The following is a 21,544-nucleotide window of genomic DNA, read 5'->3' on the forward strand; positions in this document are numbered from 1 at the left end:
TCAGAACATCTCAGGACTGGGAAATCTCAACTCTTGGTGGCATCAAATGAGGATGTGATCACCTGTGTATATTGGAAACTCCTAGAGTCAGTAGGGGGCTTCCCTGGTGGCTCAGATGGTAAAGAATCTGCCTGCCAGTGGAGGAGACTAAGGTTTGATCCCTGGGTCAGGAAGATCCCCTGGAGAAGGGAATGGCAACCCACTCCAGTACTCTTGCCTGGGAAATCCCATGGACAGAGGAGTCTGGTGGGTTACAGTCCATGGGGCCACGTAGAGTTGGACGTGACTGAGCAACTAACACTTTCTTTCAGAGTCAGTACAGATTTGGGACATCAGTGCCAATTACAGATATCAAAGAAGTGATAAAAAGAGAAGAGAAAATACATTACTGTTATGCATAAATGAGCTCTACATCATATATGCCTACTGTATGCAGGATGAAATGTACTGTGAATTATATCAGACTGAAACAGTAAAATCGATATATATTAATGTAACTTACAGGTAATAAACAGAACAGAATTAAACACGAGCAGACTTGGTAGAAGTATGGTTTCTTCCAGCTAACACCAGTCTTTGAGCAGGGACATTTGGCCACAGTGAAGAAACACAAACCTCTGTTTTGCCTTGTCTCCTGGGGAGATGATTTTTCTGGAAGGCTTTCCTGAGGTCTGTGGTTTTCCCCCTTTCTCCTCTGTCCCCTTGGTTCCCACTCTCTCCTCTCTAATAATTTTCATGGTGGGAGTAAGTCACCCAGGAACAGTTCCAAACAATGGACAACTTCACAGAGTATGAACTTTCCGTTGAAATACCAAATAGAAGCTGGAAGACCAAGCTCAGCTACAAGGAGGGAGGGCAAAGAGAAAAATAGATACAGTCATTTGCTACTTTCAGGAGTTGATGGAAAAATCCACATTGGAAGAGAGAGCCTACTACAATTAAAGAAGATTGTGTAGCTGTTAGAAGATACATTTTTACATGTGTGAGACACGGATCATGCCTGAGCAACTGAACTGAACACCAATGAGACAAAAGGGGTATCTGATTCATTAATGTGACTAAACACTAATTTTAGTCCTTTATGAAACTCCTCAAAATTGATGCTTAAAGAGCATGCAGCACCTGCTGTTTGCAATAGCATACTAAAAACAAATATCATGCATAAGAAATCTAAAACAATGGTACTGATTAACTTATTTGCAGGGCAGGAATAGAGACACAGACAGAGAGAACAGACTTTGGACACAATGAGGAAAGAGAGGGTAGGACGGAATTGAGAGAGTAGCATTGAAACATATATGTTACCATATGTAAAATAGGTACCTAGAGGAAAGTTGCTGTATCTATCGAATTCATTTGGTTACTGAGTGCTGATTGTATTCTAGGAAGCATCGAGAACAGGGATTACGTGAGCCAGACATGGGTTCATGCCCTCATGGATCTGACTGTCGATGGCATGCCTATGTCTCATCAGGGAATCGCCCAGGAGAGAATGTGAGGTTGTACCTTCAATGATGAGTTCCATGGTACTAAGCCAGCATCTCAGATCAGAGTGCAACTTGTCCTCTTGTTGTTGTTCAGTTGCTAAGTCATGTCCAACTCTTTGTGACCCCATGGTCTGTAGCCTGCCAGGCTCCTCTGTCCATGGGATTTCCCAGGCAAGAATGCTGGAGTGGGTTGCCGTTTTCTTCTCCAGGGAATTTTCCCTACCCAGGGACTGAACCTGTGTCTTCTGCACCGGCCGGCAGATTCTTCACCACTGAGCCACCTGGGAAACCCAACTTGCCCTCTTGCGAGGTATCAAAAAGGGTCATGGAAATCTCTCTGAGTGAGATTACATTTCTTGAGACACAAAACCATTATGGTCAGGATTATTCTTTCGTAACAGGGTTTATGTCCCCTTTGTTTCAGTTTTTTTAAAAATTTGCCTGTTATGCCATAAGGCTGCCAGGTGAAACCTGCAAGTTGGAAATTCATTGTAAATGTTAGCTTCCTTCCAAGACAGTATGGTACTGGCACAAAAACAGAAATACAGACCAATGGAACAAGATAGAAAGCCCAGAAATATACCCATGCACCTATGGGTACCTTATTTTTGACAAAGGAGGCAAGAATATACAGTGGGGCAAAGACAGCCTCTTCAGTAAATGGTGCTGGGGAAACGGGACAGCTACATGTAAAAGAATGAAGTTAGAACACTTCTTAACACCACGTATGCATGTATGCTAAGTCGCTTCAGTCGTGTCCGACTCTGTGCGACCCCATAGGCGGCAGCCCACCAGGCTTCCCAGTCCCTGAGATTCTCCAGGCAAGAACACTGGAGTGGGTTGCCATTTCCTTCTCCAATGCATGAAAGTGAAAAGTGAAAGTGAAGACGCTCAGTCCTATCAGACTCTTAGCGACCCCATGGACTGCAGCCTACCAGGCTCCCTCGGCCCTGGGATTCTTCAGACAAGAACACTGGAGTAACTCACCTCCTAGAGTAACGTAAATAAAAACGAAAGTAAACAAGTGGAACCTGATTAAATTTAAAAGCTTTTGTACAGCAAAGGAAACTATAAGCAAGGTGAAAAGACAACCCTCAGAAAGGGAGAAAGTAATAGTAAATGAAACAACTGACAAAGGATTAATTTCCAAAATATACAAGCAGCTCATACAACTCACTACCAGAAAAACAAACAACCCAATCAAGAAGTGGGAAAAAGACCTAAACAGACATTTCTCCAAAGAGACATACAGATGGCTAACAAACACATGAAAAGATGCTCAACATCGCTCATTATTAGAGAAATGCAAATCAAAAGTACAATGAGATATCACCACGCACCGGTCAGAATAGCCCTCATCAAAAAGTCTACAAACAATAAATGCTGGAGAGGGTGTGGAGCAAAGGGAATGCTCTTACACTGTTGGTGGGAATATAATTTGATACAGCCACTATGGAAGATGATATGGAGATTCCTTAAAAAAAAAACAAAACTAGGAATAAAACCACCATATGACCCAGCAATCCCACTCCTAGGCATATACCCTGAGGAAACCAAAATTGAAAGAGACACATGTATCCCATTGTTCACTGCAGCACTATTTACAAGAGCTAGAACATGGAAGCAACCTAGATGTCCATCCACAGATAAATGGACACAGAAGCTGTGGTACATCTACACAGTGGACTATTACTCAGCCATAAAAAGGAACTCATTTGAGTCAGTTTTAATGAGGTGGATGAACCTAGACCCTAATATATAGAATGAAATGAGTCAGAAAGAGAAAGATAAATACCATATTCTAACGCATATGCAGAATCTAGAAAAATGGTACTGAAGAATTTATTTACAGGGCAACAATGGAGACACAGACATAGAGAATCTATTTATGGACATAGGGAGAGGGGAGGGAGGATGAGACGTTTGGAAAGAGTAAAAAACAAACAAACAAACAAACAAAAATGTTAGCTTCCTGGCTTTTTAAACATGGCTAGATTTTGAAATTGGAGAAGGAAATGGCAACCCACTCCAGTATTCTTGCCTGGAGAATCCTGTGGACAGAGGGTCCTGGTAGGCTGCAGTCCATGGGATCGCATACCATCGGACATGATTGAAGCAACTTAGCATGCATGCATGCGTTGGAGAAGGAAATGGAAACCCACTCCAGTATTCTTGCCTGGAGAATCCCAGGGACAGAGGAGCCTGGTGGGCTGCTGTCTATGGGGTCGCAGAGAGTCGGATGCGACTGAAGCAACCTAGCAGCAGCAGCAGCAGAATTTGAAATATCAAACATACGACTTCAGGGCTTCATATTTTCTTATGACTTTACAGGCAATTTCTGGTTTTTTTGTTTAAGGTTTTTTACTTTTTTTGATGCGGATCATTTTTAAAGTCTTTATTGAATTTGTTGCAATATTTTTTCTGTTTTCTCTTTTGGTGTTTGGCCACAAGGAATGTGGGATTTTAGCTCCTTGACCAGGAATTGAATCCCCAACCCCTGTACTAGAAGGTGAAGCCCTGCACTGGGCCTCCAAGGAAGTCCCGTGCAAGGTCCACTGGTTTCAGTCACTAATTCACCTGCTCAACCAGTAACTCTGACCCTAGACATGTGCTGCACCTGGTGCTGAGTATTCAGGGCACAGAAGTGAGCAGGAGATGCCAGATAACAAGGCCATGTACAAATAGATACAGAATTAAAATCACAGTGAGGGGACATATGTATACTTATGGCTGATTCACTTTGTTATATGGCAGAAGCCAACACAATATTATAAAGCAATTATCCTCCAGTTAAAAATAAAATTTAAAAAATGTTATAGCTGGCTCACATTTTAAAGAAACCTAAAGAAATCCTATGGACAGAGGAGCCTGGTAGGCTACAGTCCACAGGGTTGCAAAGAGTGGGACATGACTTAGGGACTAAACAATAACAAAGAAACAACCTCTAGCAAAAAATGATAATATCAGTGCCCCAAAGTGCATTGCAAAATGAGTCGATTCAGGGAGCTGCTGCCTTTGTCAAGGTGAGAGTCACATCTCCTCCTCCAGGTCCCCTGCCAGCAGATAACTCCTCCACCCACCTGTCTCTGCTCATGCAACAGCGTGGGAAAACCACCTCTGTACATCTGATAGGCAGAATCTCAACTCCATGTAGAACCCAGTTCCCAGGAGCCTGGGAAAGGCAGTCTCAGCCTCAGTCCTTGCCCTTCCAGGAGGAAGTTGGAACACTCATCGAGTGGCCCTCCCCACAGTCAGCCGCAGTCACCGAGGGCAGAGCAGGGAGGTGTCACCAGCCATAGTGTGCGAGATCTGCTTTAGATTGGGTGATAAAGCAAAGCTGTTATGAAGAAGCCGCCTTAAAGCTTAAAGCTGTATGTAGAAGAAGGAAGAGGACACAGTCAGTGTGTGCAAAGGCCCTGTGGCAGATATTTGGCCAGGACAGAAAACAAGGAAGGAAAGGAGAATGTGAGGCGGGAACACAGAACAAAGCCTGAGAGTCCTTGGAAAGGTGGAGGGGTGATGTGCAGAGCCTGGTGGGTCCAGGCAAGGACTCTGGACGTTACTCCACCTGCAGTGGAAGCCCTCCAAGGGGTCTATAAAGGAGAATTGGGATTGTACATTTCATTACTACACGGCCTAATATGTTGTGACTTATTGTCTATACTCTCTGCTGCAAGAAATAAAATATCTGACCAAAAGAGGCTTAGACAAGTTCCTTTCTTACCTAACAAGAAGCCTAGAGACAGGCATTTCTAAGATTGGTTTAGTTGCTTGGCAATGTCCAGGCTTTGGGTCAGCATCTTCGAGATCTTGGGGCTGTTCCCACATGGTCACAAGACAGCGGCTGCAGTTCCAGGAATCATATGCCTTCCCCATGGAAAAGAAAAAAAAAGACAAGCAGAAATCTCTCTTCAGAAATTAAGAGAAGAAAGGTATCTTCCTGAAACATTCAAGTTCCTTTGGGCACAATCAGATGCCATTGATCGGCTGAGCTGCAAAAGACACCGGGAAAATGGCTCTCTGCCACGGTCAGATTCTACGGTGGGAGGAAACCTCTGCCAAGAAAGGGGAAGGATGGAGTGGTTTTGATGGGGAGCTGGAGCGAGTGCCAGAGCTGGATTTCTATTACAATAATACTCTCCATACATGCCCATGTCACCCACAGGGGATGAGCATCTCAAGGTTAGGGATGACCAAGAAAAAAGTGGTGGTAGCCTAGACTCACCTAGGGGTGTGTGTGTGTGTCTGTATGTCTGTGTGCTCAATTGGGTCTGACTCTTTGACCCCATGGGCTGTAGCCCACCAGGCTCCTCTGTTCATAGGATTTTCCAGGCAAAACCACTGGAGTGAGTTGACATTTCCTTTCCCAGGGTCATCTTCCAACCCACGGATTAAACCTGTGTCTCTCACATCTCCTGCATTGCAGGAGGATGCATTGCCACTGCGCCACGAAGGAAGCTCCTCACCTAGCTGGAGAAGGGCATGAAATGGAATGGTTCAAATAAATCCACACTTGTATAAATCAGTCATTTTAGTTTCTTGCGTAATTGTGCTACTTGGAAACTTTGTTCATAAATGTATCCATAGGACTTCCCAGGTGGCCCAGTGGATGAAAATCTGCCTGGCAATGCAGGGGACATGGGTTCAATCTTTCAGTCTGGAAAGATTCCACATGCCGCAGAGCAATTCATTAAGCCTGAGTGCCACAACTACTGAGCCTGCAAGCCACAACTACCGAAGCCCGCTTGCCCCAGATAGAGCCCATGCTCCACCACAAGAGAAACCACCACGAGAAGCCTGAACCCACAACTAGAGAGTCGCCCCCACCTACTGCAACTAGAGAAAGCCCTCACGCAGCAAAGAAGACCCAGTACAACCAAAAATATAGAAATAAATAATTTTTAAAGAACACTGGCATTAAAAGTAAATAAATGTATCCATAAACATAGTGGTAGGTGATGCAAATCAGTGATGCGGTATTTGCAATACACTCTTCTGGGCAGGAGCCTTAGGGTGGGGCAAGGCCAGCCTGACTAGCACTCTGTGTCTGCCTGGGGGTGTGCAGACGACGCCCCTCAGTCTACTGCGCGGCCGTCTGACCACTTGGGTGCTGGACGTCCTTCCCCCTCTACCTGCCAGGACGCCACGGTGGGAGGATCCTACCCGGACGATTGTACGTTTTGCAGTTGGTCTTATGAAAAATGGATATTCCCTTTCTCAATCCAGGAACAGCATTTTAACCTCCTCATCTAGCCCCATTCTTTCATCATCTCAGAACCCCCATTCTTTCCAACATCTCAGTTCCCTATTTCTCCCTCCCCCATAGGGGAGGGAGCAAAGTCATAGTTTCCTGTGGTCGTTTGCATGAGAGAAAGGCAGACAGGCATACCCTCTGATAGACACTCTGTTCTGTTTCTTTCTCCTGCTTATTGGAAATATGTTAATGACTGTCAGACTCCAAGGCAATGACAAATCTGGAAGGCTACACTCTTGCCCACTGAGATGGAGTGGGGACTAGTCATCTGCCTCTTTTGTTCTCATTACAGACTTCGCCTATTGTATTCCCAACGCCCTTGACCAAATCCCTGTTTGGGCTGCTCTCCATCTGGGAAAGCAAGGTTTACAGACATCTCCGCGCTCTGACTGCGGTTTTGTGACCCCAATTGCAAGAGGGGCTTATTGTTAAGTAGAATAGACTCCATGCCCGAGATTTGTTTGCGAAATGTCCAGTGGAACATGTAGAGAAAAGGCAAGAGGCAGAGGGACTGATGAGCAGAGAGGAGAATTTCTACAAAGCCCTTCAGCTAAATAAGAGATCAGGTGACCGACCAGAGCGGGCGGCTCAGTGGAGCCGGCCTGAACGTTGGGGACCTCGGCCTTCCTAGGAAAATCCAGATCCCAGCCCCACCAATGGCCTCCAAGCCTGAGAAGAGGGTCGCCTGGTCTTTACCACCCTGGTGCCCCCACATCGAGATGAGGCTGTGGTTGAGCAGGTGAGGCGAGCAGCTTGTGAGGCCCGGCCTGGCCGCCCCTGGGAATCTCCTGGCCCCACCCAGGGCGGGCTTGGTGGGAAAGCTCCGTTCCTGGATGCCCCCTCGCAGGTCTGCAGCCCCAGGGCCAGCTGTTCCACCTCAGCTCTCCAATGGAGGGTGATCGCTTCCTCCTCGCCCCTGGATGCTGACGATGCACTTCCAGACCTGGACATCCTCCCACCTCCGCCTCCGCCCCCTCCATCGGACCTGCCCCCTCCTGACGAAGAGCCCCCCTCTGCGATGGGGGCATCACTCATTTCAGACTAGAGCAGTTGCACCTGCCCCCTCCCCGCCCCCCCCACAGGCCCTGGTGGAGGGGCCTCCACTGCAGCCTCAGCCCAGTCATGTCAAGCCTGCAGAGGAGGAGCTGCCGCCCCCGCCCCGAAGAGCCTGTCGGCTTCCCTGGGAGAGAGGCCTCCGCAGACATCTGTGCCTTCTGCCACAGGACTCTGTCCCCCTGAGAGCTGGCCGTAGAGGCCGTGAAGAGGCAGTACCCGCCCAGTGCTTCATAGACGTGTCTGCTGCCACCAGCTGGCCGGGCAGAGCTTCTACCAGAAGGATGGGCGGCCCCTCTGTGAACCCTGCTACCAGGACACCCTGGTGAAGTGTGGCAAGGGTGGCGAGGTTGTCCAGGAACACATCATCCGGGCCCTAGGCCAGACCTTCCACCCCTCCTGTGTGTGCCCTGCGCCCAGTGCACTGGGGAAGAGAGCTTTGCCCTGGACAGCCAGAATGAGGTGTACCGCCTGGACGACTTCTAGAGGAAGTTCGCCCCGCTGTGCAGCATCTGTGAGAATCCCAGCATCCCCCGAGACGGGAAGGATGCCTTCAAAATCGAGTATGTGGGAGGAAACTTCCATAGAGTTGCTCCCGGTGTGAGGACTGCAGGGTCCTTCCGTCTGTGGAGCCCACAGGCCAGGGGTGCTACCCGCTGAACACCGGTCTCTTCTGCAAGCTGTGCCACATGAAGCGGGGTGCTGCTGAGCGCACCGCTGAGCCAGGGGGTGCGGCTGCACACTAGCCTTGCTTGTCGGGGCCCCTTCCCTAGCTTGTGTCCCTTCCCGACCTGTTCTGGCATGCTTTCCTTCCAAGCCACACGCAGGGACCAGCTTGCAGCTCCACCCATCACTTCGGCCGCTGAGCCCTGGCCTCCTCCCAGCTCAGAGCACCCTTCAGACTCTCAGAGGTTCCTTCTCTCCTCTGGGCACCAGAAGGCTTTCGTACTGTGAACGTCATGCCTGGGGGTCCCACCTCCACCACTCTGGTTCCTCTTGAGCACTGGCCTTGACCTCCATTTCCAAGGGTCAGTTGGGTGGGTCTCCAGCGGGCACCCTGTGTCCATAGCAATGATCCATGAGCTCTGAGGGGCTCAGCTATTAGAGTACAACCCCAGAGTCCTTTCAAAAGCACTACTTTTAACATTTGAAGGTTAAATGATGAGAAACATACTTTGGATTTTGGGGAAAGGTGGGGAAATACCTTCCATTGTGCATAAATGTACAAGACAGTGACCCTCCTGGTGGCACGGACTTCCCACCTTGGGGCCATGTTGACATGGGGCTCAGGGCACAGCAGCGGCAGGAGCAAAGGATGACATGCTGACACCCAAGGACGACGTCAGCAACTCCTCCACCTGCCTTCTGGTGGCGCCTCCCGTGTGCAACGGTGATTCTGCAGACACAGATTAAGTGCCTGCTGTTTGCCGGGGAGCGGAGCACAGGAGCCCTTGGGTGTTCCTCCTGCAGCCTTGATGGGGACTGTGCTCACACACACACACACACACACACACACACACACACACACACACACACACATACTCCTCCAGGACAGTAACAGGGGTGTTACTTCAGCCCAGGCTGCCCTGTGACCACTGCCCACTCAAGGCCACACCTCTAAGATTCTTTTCCCTTTTAAGAAAACATCACTTGTTGCTTTGTAACTTCTAAGACATCTTGTAGGGCATGAACACAGGAACTAAAAGGTGCTTTCCTCCCTGGGGTCCTCTCAATGTACCACGTGCTCTTAGGAGGATTCTCGGAGCTCCAAGTGCCTGGAGGGTTTCTGTGTAGGGCCCCTTAAGGGCTTCAGACCAGAGCAGAGCTTCTTGCCCAAAGCTTAGGGCATGGAGTCCCAAACTCCAGGCTTTCCCATAACCTCCACAATTTTTATCATATGAGGACCTCCTGTTCTCTCACTTCCTTAATATTTTAACTGAACATCCTTTTTCTTTTTACTCACTTACCGATCTAGTCTTATGCTAACTAAGCAATATATCCACACAGGCATATGTTGATGTGCTAGTTATACATGAAAATGCATAACTATATCCAAAAAATAAAATAAATAAATAAGGGATCAATTTATGAGAATATCATGCTACGTTTTTAATGTTGTAAAGTACGTGATAGCTCTCCTGCTTGCTTTCTGGTTGCTGCACTGAGATTTGGAGCTTTAATGCTCAAAACTTAAACCTATGCCCCCCTCTTCTGCCTGCCCCCTCCCCCCATACACCCCAGCCCCACCACCATCCTGCCTCTGTAATTCTGGAGGCTGATGTGAATGGTGAAACAGGGGTAGGAAAAAGCGAAAGAGAAACTGGAAGAGAGATGAATACAGAAGGGAAAATCAAAGGACTTTAATCAAAGAATATAGTCAATGGCACCCCACTCCAGTACTCTTGCCTGGAAAATCCCATGGACGGAGGAGCCTGGTGGGCTGCAATCCATGGGGTCTCAAAGGGTCGGACACGACTGAGCGACTTCGCTTTCACTTTTTACTTTCATGCATTGGAGAAGGAAACGGCAGCCCACTCCAGAGTGCAAACTTTTGGACACAACTGAGCGACTGAGCTCAGATGCACATTTCCTTCATGTCATATACATATATGCATGGTATTTATAAACGTTCAATATTATCATATAATAGATAATGCATATTTATTTGTATACATACAGAAAGCTTATAAATATATGTAGAGTTTGTTTTTGACATCCAAATCCTGATACATTGTTGCATTACAGAAATATAGTCTCTCAAGCAGAAATGAGGATGGTGAAGGTACAAAGGGGATAAGGGGATGATGGAGGCACGGTACCCATAAACCGTGATTGTTCCATCACGTGGATATGTCACAGCTTATTTAGCTCAACTATTACTCCAAGAATTTAAGCTATTTCTTTATTTTTTGGTTATAAATATCAGTGCAACGAAAATTGTACTTCCTCCGATAGTTTACCTAGGAGTAATTCCTAGAGGCAACTTAAGAAAGCAAGAATATAAACATTTTCATGAAACAATTCAAAATGCCCTTTGACTTTCAAATACAATGTACACGCTTAGGTTTCGCTGTTTGGTCGCTAAGCCATGTCCGACCCCTTCACGTCCCCATGGACTGCAGCCTGCCAGGCTCCTCTGTCCATGGGATTTCCCAGGTAGGAATCCTGAAGTGGGTAGCCACTTCCTACTCCAGGGGACCTTCTCGACCCAGGGATCTCGACCTGCATCTCTTGCGTCTCCTACATTGGCAGGTGTGTTCCTTACCACTGAGCCTCCTGGGAAGCCTGTGCTCCCTGGTAGGTGATTCTTTCCTATGTCCCTTTCTGCTCTGCTTTATGTCCTGGCAAGTTCACCGGTGAGAACTTGATGACGTTGCTGAGCCTTTTTGTATACACGAGAAGTTTCCATGGTCTATTTTAAAAGAATAATGAAAAATGATGAAAGAAAATGGAGGCCAATGGGTTCACAATATCTCCTCTCCTGCGTTCTGGGGTTTTGCTGCTTAATAGCTGTGTGTGCGGAGAAGGCAATGGCACCCCACTCCAGTACTCTTGCCTGGAAAATCCCATGGACAGAGGAGCCTGGAAGGCTGCAGTCCATGGGGTCACTAGGAGTCAGACACTACTGAGCGACTTCACTTTCACTTTTCACTTTCATGCATGGGAGAAGGAAATGGCAACCCACTCCAGTGTTCTTGCCTGGAGAATCCCAGGGACAGGGGAGCCTGGTGGGCTGCCATCTATGGGGTCGCACAGATTTGGACATGACTGAAGCCACTTAGCAGCAGCAGCAGCAGCAGCAGCTGTATGTGACCTTGAGTGAGTTACTTAACTTCTCCATGCCTCAGTTTACTCATCTGAAGAAAGGAGATAGGCCTACTTCTTATGATGATTTAGGAGGATTAAGAGAGAAAATATATATGTATAAGTGCTTAGATAAATAGCTAGCCCCTGGCAAGCATGATATAAATGTTAGTTGTCATTATTATCATTATCATCTTTTTCTGGAAAATTGCTCAAAAGATTGGGAGACATTAGATGATTCAAAGCACTCAACTGAGTTAATGGAATGAGTAAATCAAGAACTAGAAAAAATTAATTGCTACTGTCTTATTTCTTCTATTGAAATATTAATATTAATGAAGCATTGATTTAATCATTATGGACCTTCTTATAGGGAATTGACAGCTTCTTCAGAAGCCAAAAGAAACTATACTCTTTATTATTATTATTATTATTGGGGGGAAGTAATGGCTTCAGGGTCTTCCCTGGTGACTCAGCAGTAAAGAATCTGCCTGCAATGCAGGAGACTCTGGTTGGATCCCTGGGCCAGGAATATCCCCTTGGAGGAGGGCACAGCAACCCACTCCAGTATTCTCACCTAGAGAATCCCATGGACAAAGGAGTCTGGCGGGCTGCAGTCCATAGGGTCGTATAGAGTCGGACACAACTTAGTGACTAACACTCTGGTGTGGTGAAATCCGTCTTCAGCAGGCACACTATGTCCCAGTGTGCATGCTACAGAAATCGTTAGTGGGAATTAAGACCTCAGGCTAAAATGAAACCACACAACCAGCAATTAAAATGAGGCAACACACAGGCGATCCATCCAGGTGCTTGGCAATCTCTACTCATCAAGGATGATTTGTTGTACTTAAAAAGTCAGCTGAATCAGAACAGACTTTTTTAAATGCTTCTGAAAATTTGATGTGACATTTTTTTCACAGAATCCAATTTCCTCAGGTTTTATTTGATCACTGATGGCAACCCCCTAGGTTTATTAACAGGTGGTGTTGCTGGGTTAATTACGGGAAGAAATGAGTGCAAATCAGAGACCCAGGTGAGCACGTCAACATGCAGTCACCTTAAATCGCCAGTGATTTGCTACAGCTTCTCAGTCAGCTGCTGGGCAAAGGGTTTGGACAGCAGTGGAGCTGGATGCAGGGGCTTCCCAGGTGGTGCGGTGGTAAAGAATCCGCCTGCCAACGCAGGAGACACAGGAGACACGGTTTTGATCCCTGGGTGGGAAAGATTCCCTGGAGAAGGAAGTGGCAACCCACTCCAGTACTCTTGCCTGGAAAATTCTATGGACAAAGGAGCATGGAGGGCTACAGTACCTGGGGTCACAAAAGAGCTGGACATGACTTCACAAGAAACTAGGCAACAGCAACAATGAAATGCAACATATTAGCTTCCTGTACACGCTGTGTTGCTTCAGCCAAGTCTGACGCTTTGCGAGCCCCTGACCTAACTGACCAAGGCAATAGGTCAAAGCTGCCGTGCAAAATATTTTAAAGAGTTCTTTTAAATTATATTATTTAATATATATTATATTTATTATTTAATATTATATTTAATAAATATATTTAATAAATTGGTAGTTTACAAATACTGATTTATAGAATCCTCGTAACAACCCTGAGGGGTCAGTAAATTTATCACTCAGAAGGCACACAAAAGTAACTCACCCTCTATCACACAACTAGCAAGAGGGACGACTCAACATGGGCAGCCTGGCCTCAGACGTAAGGACTTCACCACTGTATGATGCAGAAGGTCACATCCTACTTGCCTTTGCTAAAAAACTTTTTCTGGCTTTCCATTTGAGTCAGAGGGAAAGTCTAGGTCCTCATCAAGAACTCCCAGACTTCAGGAGGGCTCGCTCCTGTCTTCCTTGTGACCTCATTTCCCATCACCCTCTCAACCTCCCTGCTCAGGCTAAACTGCCATTCTCAACCCCCAACCACTTTGACTCATCTTTGCCTTTGCCCTTCCCTTGACTTTTATGCATGTGAATGCATGCAAATTATCCCTCAATGAAGACTCAGTAGCGTACAAAGGTCCTGGCCACAACCCGTGAATAGACTTCTGGCCCCGCTAGTGGGTTACAACCTTCAGTGTGATAAGCATTAGCTCCAGGGACTTGCAGCGTTGCGAATATGAGCACAAGGGTCTAATTTAATCCTCCAAGTCTTGGAGAATTTCTCTTTCTACAATTTTATAGAACTTTTAGAGAGGAACTGAACCATAATTTCAAAGGCGACTCTTCTCTCTTTTACTTATTTAGCATCACTGGACACCTGTAGTCTATGTGGTCAGCACTGAAGAGGCAGAATTGACCTGGCTGTCAACAAAGTTCCTAGAACACCTTTCCCCTTGGCTTCCGCAAGACTTGCTCCAGTCTGTTCCAAAGGCAACCATGTCTCCACCGGCCACTCTCTATGTACCTTATACTGCGTTTTCTTCCTGCCATTCATTACATGATATGTGATAGATGTTTACTGACCCATCGTTTGTATATCGCTTCTCTTTCCCACCCCCAGAGCTTCATGAGGACAATCTTTGGTGTTTATCTATTGCTGTAATCCCAGAGTTTAGTGGGTAACAGGGGCACGGTAAATATTTGTGAATGGAGAAATGAAGCAATGAATTAGCTGGCTACGACTGGGCCTGATCATGCTGAATAAACAATCACTGCCAGGTTTAAAGTGCAGAAACTAAATGTATTCAAAGTAGCATAGAAGGGGGCTCAAAATAAATTTCTTTGGCCAGGGGGCTTTTTTTTCTCCTTAAAATTAGGAGGATATCTGTTGCTGAAGGGCTTTCCATGTGGTGATAGAGGTAGAAAACCCAGACATAAGAGACGCAAGTTGAATCCTTGGCTCGGGAAGATCCCCTGGAGAAGGGCATGGCCACCCATTCCAGTATTCTTGCCTAGAGAATCCCATGGACAGAAACCTGGAGGGTTATAGGCCATGAAGCTGCAGAGAATCGGACACACTGTTGCTGAAATCCACCCAGCATGAGGCTCTGCAAACTTTTCTTGGTCACAGTACCTGGGAGAGAAGGAAAGGAGCGGGGAGGTGGGAGAAAGGACAGAATAGGGTGGGGAGGGAGGCAAGGACCACAGAGGAGGAAGAAAGGGAAGGGAGCAAGTGTGAACACCCACCCTGAGCAGAGCAGTGCAGTGAGCAGTGGCGACAAAGACGGAAACCGGGGGCGCCTGTGAGAAACCCGATGTCTAACAGCCGGGGATGCGGCCTTGTCCCCGACGGTACAAAATGGCAAGGCCACCCTACTTTCTGGTGGGACGAGCTCTCTCGGCACCTCTGTTCTTCGTTCTCATTTACGAAGAGAGAGGATTTTCTCTGAACCCCTGAACATCACTTGCCCAGTGATGCGCAAGTGAAGCTTCTAGACGAGAGGTCACCTTCAGACGCGTGTTCTGTCCTCAGGACACATCGCTCAGCCCCACGTCAGTTCATTTGCTCATTGGCTTGCAGATGTCCAAATAAATTATTTTCCAAAGGGCTTTTTTTTGCCTCCTCTTGCTGTTCTCAGCAAAGGAAGCAATAGCTCGCTAGTGACTCTGTGTGCCTGTGTCAGCCCTATGATAATAAATGGCCACACTGAAAGGCTAGCAGAGGCTCGCTCAACTCCATGGGGTACATATTGGCTGTAATTCCAAAGGTCTCAAAGAACAATAAGCGCAGCCCAGGTCCTAGTCCATGATGAGTGAAAACTCAGCCTGCTGCTACTCTTCACTGACCTGAAATAAGGACCACGTCTGATGGGTGATGGTGCTGCAGCCTCCTTCCTCAAGCTGACCCCAGCATCCCTCCTTCGGTGGAATGTCCTTATCAGCCTTCAAAGTCACCACATTCCAAACCGATCTTTCCAACACAGGGCGTGTGAAGCGATGCTACTATATAAGGTCCTTTCCAGCTGCCGAAGTGGTGCCTTCAGTGCCAAAGCTTCATGTGTCACCATCCTCCCCAAAAATCAAGGGCAAGAGGGGGAGACTTCTTGGATGAGATTTTTTGGGAGCTGGACAGCAAAATGCAGAAATGTGCTGCAATCAGAGATGTCTGACATCAATGTAAATTTGACATGCAAACACATATGCCCTGTTTTGGAATCTACAAAGTCAAATCTTTAGGAGAACCATACTTCACAACTGTGTGGTCTGTACTTACATTCATTATAGATTAGAAGGGGTGCACCTGTGATTACTTCATTTTCAGAAAATTGAAGGAGGAGAGAGCTCTGATTTTCAGGTACTTTCCTAGGAACTATAACTTGTTTGACATTTAACTCAAGGTTCACAGTGTAGATGATGGATCGTGGGAGACAGAGAGATTGGCATCTGCTATATTTGATAAAAGTGGTGGTGGAACACACTCACCTTCTTTGGAATGTGTTTTTAAACTTAATAATTCAATGAATCTGCATATTCCAGATAGGCACCAACTCTTTTATATTCAACCAGCATTTATCTGCCACATACTCTGCTGACATAAAATGTTTGGAAAGAAACAGAAAATTCAGGAAGGGGAAAAATGATCCAGAAATATCCTAAATCAATTATGAGAGGGGGTAGAATTAAAAATGGACAATACCTAGAACTGTCAATAAGTTTGCATCTTCAAACTTTCTCCTTTGGTCCTTTCCTCTCAGTATTAAAAAGACATCTTCCAGAGGGTCCATTTTAATAAAACTAAACAAGACAATAGAAAGTGAAAGTGCTAGTTACTCTGTCATTTCTGACTCTTTGCAACCCGGTGGACTGCAGCTGGCCAAGCTCCTCTGTGCATCGGATTTTTCCAGGCAAGAACACTGGAGTGGGGAGTCACTTCCTTCTCCAGGGGATCTTCCTGACCAAGGATCGAACCCAAGTATCCTGCATTGCAGGCAGATTCTTTACTATCTGCTGCTGCTAAGTCGCTTCAGTCCTGTCCGACTCTGTAAGACCCCACAGACGGCAGCCCACCAGGCTCTCCCATCCCTGGGATTCTCCAGGCAAGAACACTGGAGTGGGCTGCCATTTCCCTCTCCAATGCATGAAAGTGAAAAGTGAAAGTGAAGTCACTCAGTCGTGTCCGACTCTTAGCGACTCCATGGACTGCAGCCCCCCAGGCTCCTCCGCCCATGGGATTTGCCAGGCAAGAGTACTGGAGGGGAATCCCTACACAATACAATACACAATAGAGACCACCCACAAATCTCTCCGTCGGGTCCATCCTCAGAGAGCGTCTTACCTGACCACTCCCTACCTGGGTGATGTCATCAACCCAGGGTTCCAGCCATGATGTACACACAGGCCGTGTCGGTTTACAGCACACTCTCCAGCCTAGGCCAGTCTTCTGGAGCAGCAGATCCTTTAAGACAACTGTCCAATATGCTTCCCAGCACCACTCCCCATGTTTCACCAATGGCTCAAACTCAATGTTTCCAACACCAAAGCCATTGTTGCTGTTTAGTCACCCAGTCGTGTCTGACTCTTTGTGACCCCATGGACTGCAGCACACCGGGCCTCCCTGTCCCTCACCCTCTCCCAAAGTTTGCCCAAGCTCATGCCCATTGCTTTGGTGATGCCATCCAGCCATGTCATCCTCTGATGCCTTCTTCTCCTCCTGCCCTCAATCTTTCCCAGAGTCAGGGACTTTTCCAATGAGCTTCAGTTTCAGCATCAGCCCTCTCAATACGTATTCAGGCTTGATTTCTCTTAAGATTGATTGGTTTGATCTCCTTGCTGTCCAAGGGACTTTCAGGAGTCTTCTCCAGCACCACAGTTCAAAGGCGTCAATTCCTTGGCATTCTGCCTTCTTTACGGTCCAGCTCTCACTACCGTACGTCACCACTGGGAAGACCATAGCCTTGACTATATGCACCTTTGTTGGCGGAGTAATGTCTCTGCTTTTTCGACACACCATCTAGGTTTGTCATCACTTTCCCGTCAAGTAGCAATTGTCTTCTGATTTCATGACTGCAGTCACCATCCACAGTGATTTCAGAGCCCAAGAAGAGGAAATCTGTCACTGCTTCCACCTTTCCCCCTTTGATTTCTCATGAAGTAATGCGGCTGGATGCCATGAGTTTAGTTTCTTTAATATGTAGTTTTATGCTGGCTCTTTCATTTTCTTCCTTTACCAAAGCTATTATCGTTCCCCAGAACCTACCCTTCTTGTGTATTCTCTGTATATGATAAACTTGTCCAAACAACTTGGCCCAGCCAGAAATTAAGATTCACTTATGCCTCTTCCCTCTTCTTCATCCCTGCAGACATATTTCATGTTCTTTCACCTCCTACATCACTCTCCAATCCACCCTCTCTTGCAGCGTCCCATTCAGAGCCCACCCCTTTTGTTGACGTTACTTCCCACCCCATAACAGTCCTTCTTTCCTTTTGCCTTTTCCCTGCTGTCTTAACCCCCCATGGCTGCCAGGAGTGGTCCCTTCAATACGCAAATCAGATCCTGTAGTACCCTAGCCTAAAACTCTCCCTTGACTCCCCACAGCTTTATGAAGTAGAGGTTAAAGCCTTCTAGGACCCCAAGTCAACCTACCTTTCTCACCTGCTTTTCTACACGTCCCTTCTGCTCTGTACCCTCTAGGCACCAAACAGAAAGTGGTTCCCAAAGCTTCACCTCCTCAGACCTTCTTGCCTTCATGCACACGGACACTTCTGCCTGGAACACCCATCTCCCTTTTACTCACACAGCCCACTGGTGCTTATTCTAAACACTTACTGTGTGTAACTCTCGTGTCTAGATGGTTTAGCTCTTCTTTCTGTGAGCACTCACTGCATCACCTATGTGCTTCTACTAGCATCTAGCATCTCTGACCCTGAATTGAAATTGATTTACTCACTAGCTCCATCTCCCCAAACTTAGCATTTTTTGAGGACAAAGAATGTGTCTTTATATATTTTTATCCCTCGTCCTTAGCTCTATTCCTGGCATAAAATAAGAGCTTAATAAATCTTATTGAAATGAAATAATTGCTTTTCTTGTCAATTCCCAGCACAGCATTAAGTTAAATAAATCTTAATTAAATGAAATAAGTGGATTGTGACACTCAGAGCAGTTTGAAGTTAAGTAAAAGACGGAGATACTTTCACCAGAAGCCTGGGAAGCAGTTTCCACCACTGGTTCCCTATCTCCACCAGGGTAATGCTTCAGAAACTGAAAGAGCCATTCAGAACTGTGATGGGGATAGCGAGTTAGTGAAGGAGAAGGAGGAGATGAAGGAATGATTTGGAGCAGGGAGTTGTGTTGATGTGAAAGCAACTCACCCCAAGGTCAGTCTCATGTCAGTTCCCATCAGCAGGAAGAATAACAGAGCAGCAAAGACGGGGCTTCTCTGGTAGTTCAGACGGTAAAGAATCTGCCTGCAGTGCAGGAGACCTGGGTTCGATCCCTGGGTCAGGAAGATTCCCTGAAGAAGGGAATGGCTACCCGTTCCAGTATTCTTGCCTGGAGAATCCTCTGGACAGAGGAGCCTGGTGGGCTATAGTCCAAGGGGTCGCAAAGAGTCAAGCATGACGGATCGACTAAGCACACACAATGTTCCAACGCGCTGTAATACCGAGAACAGGGCCAGTGGCTGTAGAGAGCGGGAGTGCTTCCCACGCAGAACCTGATTGACCCCCGAGAGTCCTTTTTGCGGTCATGATGCAAATGCGGAGATTGCGATTGTCCTGATTCTTTCTTGACGGCAAAAGAGTGAAACTTTTCATTTAATGTGGGCATAAACATACATGGATTAAATGCCAAAATATAGCACATTGAGATCACTTGTTCTATGGGAGGAAGAAGAAGTAGAAAAAGCAGAAGTGTAAATGTGAGGATATAGGCTACTAGTTCAAGTGTAGGAATTAATATAGAATCATGTGACCGCATGGGAATGGTATTATTTCCTCAAAGTCGTTGACATTTTTTAACACAAAAAAAGATCAGGAACAGAGCTCTATTCCACATGACTTTCTGTTCATTTCACATCATTTCATTAATTCACACCACTGGGATCTGTGGTTTCACACACTACTGATTGATCTGAATGTCATAATCCAGCCTTAGTTGCAAGACTATTATAAGTGACCTTATCAAATGCCCAGCTGAAGTCTGATTGCTTGTTTTTTATGGCAGTGAAGTATACTATTGTGTAACGGCAAATGCGCATGGCTATTTAGACAGTGCTCTGAAACTCTGGGTCACCCAGAATTCCACTGGTGGTGGTGGTTTAGTCACTAAGTCGTGTCTGATCCTTGCAACCCCATGGACTGTAGCCTGCCAGGCTCCTCTGTCCATGGGATTCTCTAGGCAAGAATACTGGAGTGGGATGTCATTTCCTTTTCTAGGGGATCTTCCGACCCAGGAATTGAACCCTGGTCTCCTGCCTTTCAGGCAGATTCTTTACCCACTGAGCTATGAGGGAAGATCCTAGGGGATTCCACTAGGAACTTCTTTATATATTCAGATTTGGGATAAGGTTTCACTGCTTAAAAAGAATAGCATACAAACCAGTTACCTATGGCATCAGTGAATTTAGCAATTTGATAAAAAAGTTAGAAGTCAAATGCATGCCTGCTCAGTCACTTCAGACTCTTTGCGATGCTATGGACTGCAGCCCACCATGCTCTTCTGCCCATGGGATTTCCCAGGCAAGAATACTGGAATGGGTTGCCATTTCCTCCTCCAGGGGATCTTCTCGACCCAAGAATTGAACATACATCTCCTGTGCCTCCTGAATTTCAGGCAGATTCTTCACTGCTGAGCCACCGGGGAAGCCCAGAAGCCAAGTAGGAGCTGCATAATTCTATCTTCTCCCTCTCCCATGTGGTATTTTCCTAGCTTACCTAGGCAGTGCAAGCTAGCCCTTTGCCTTCTTCTAGCTCATTCTATGTAACAGTCCTGACAATAGTGATTATCCTCCTGTTTGTCTCTTGTAGTGGGTCCTTTAAAAGCTGAATATGTGAATAAATACCTAAGCTCCTTAGAGCCCTCCTGGAGGGCCATACTGGTGTCTGCAATGCCACTGTCTTTACTGCTTTTAATTATATGATGCAGCCTGTCTCTCTCTCTCTGTCTCTGTCTCTGTACATGTGTCTGTCTCTCTCTCATCATATATCCTATTAGATCTCTGGCCAAGGCACTGCAACTTAATAATGGTTGTCCTAAAATCTAAGATCATAATGATTCTTTAGACCTGTACTGGTCAATGTTAGCCATAAAAGCAATTATAAATTTTCTGGAGGTCACATTTAAAACAGCAAAATGAAACAGGTAAAATTAATGTTAATATCATGTTTTATTAATATATTTATATTTTTATATAATATATTTAAAATATATAAAAACTTAATATATTCTCAATAGTAGCATTCAACATGTAATCCATAAAGACTGTTGCAATATTTTCCATTCCTTTTTGGTGGTACAAAACCATAAAAATATATGTTATAGCATATTTTGATTCAGACCAGCCTTGTTTTAAATGTTCAATAACCACATGACCTACTGGCTACCATGGGCTTCCCTTGTGGCTCAGCTGGTAAAGAATCTGCCTGCAATGTGGGAGACCTGGGTCTGATCCCTGGGTTGGGAAGATCCCCTGGAGAAGGGAAAGGCTACCCACTCCAGTATTCGGACCTGGAGAATTCCATGGACTATATAGTCCATGGGGTCACAAAGAGTCAGACACGACTGAGCGACTTTCACTTTCACTGGCTACCTTATTGCCAGCTCAGCTATAGACCCATCATGCAGACTGTTAGGCTATTCATGCTGTTCTACTACGTATGCTATTTATTATCTCCTTTCAATATTAGATTAATTTCCTTAAACTAATGCATTTGGACTATGAAGATAGCTGAGTGCCGAAGAATTGATGCTTTTGAACTGTGGTGTTGGAGAAGACTCTTGAGAGTCCCTTGGACTGCAAGGAGATCCAACCAGTCCATTCTAAAGGA

General features: G+C 46.2%; 1 long non-coding RNA gene and 1 pseudogene across 4 annotated transcripts in view; one reads left to right on the plus strand and one right to left on the minus strand.

Annotated features, from left to right (window-relative positions):
• LOC138425309 (uncharacterized) overlaps positions 1-19,379 on the minus strand; it is a 37,824-nt gene extending 18,445 nt beyond the window's left edge. For 3 of the 4 annotated variants that reach the window (XR_011251159.1, XR_011251160.1, XR_011251157.1), the window contains exons 1-2: positions 18,869-19,379; positions 5,212-5,354 (exon numbers count right to left, since the gene is read on the minus strand). This is a non-coding gene — a long non-coding RNA (uncharacterized lncRNA). Of the gene's footprint in view, positions 1-615; positions 841-5,211; positions 5,355-18,868 lie in introns of all 4 variants that reach the window. The other variant, XR_011251158.1, reaches the window with a different exon arrangement.
• On the plus strand, positions 7,398-8,540 carry LOC138425893 (filamin-binding LIM protein 1 pseudogene; annotated as a pseudogene).
• Positions 19,380-21,544: the final 2,165 nt, after the last annotated feature.

Source organism: Ovis canadensis, chromosome 20 (genome assembly GCF_042477335.2).
Source record: "Ovis canadensis isolate MfBH-ARS-UI-01 breed Bighorn chromosome 20, ARS-UI_OviCan_v2, whole genome shotgun sequence".
Classification (NCBI taxonomy): Eukaryota; Metazoa; Chordata; class Mammalia; order Artiodactyla; family Bovidae; genus Ovis; species Ovis canadensis.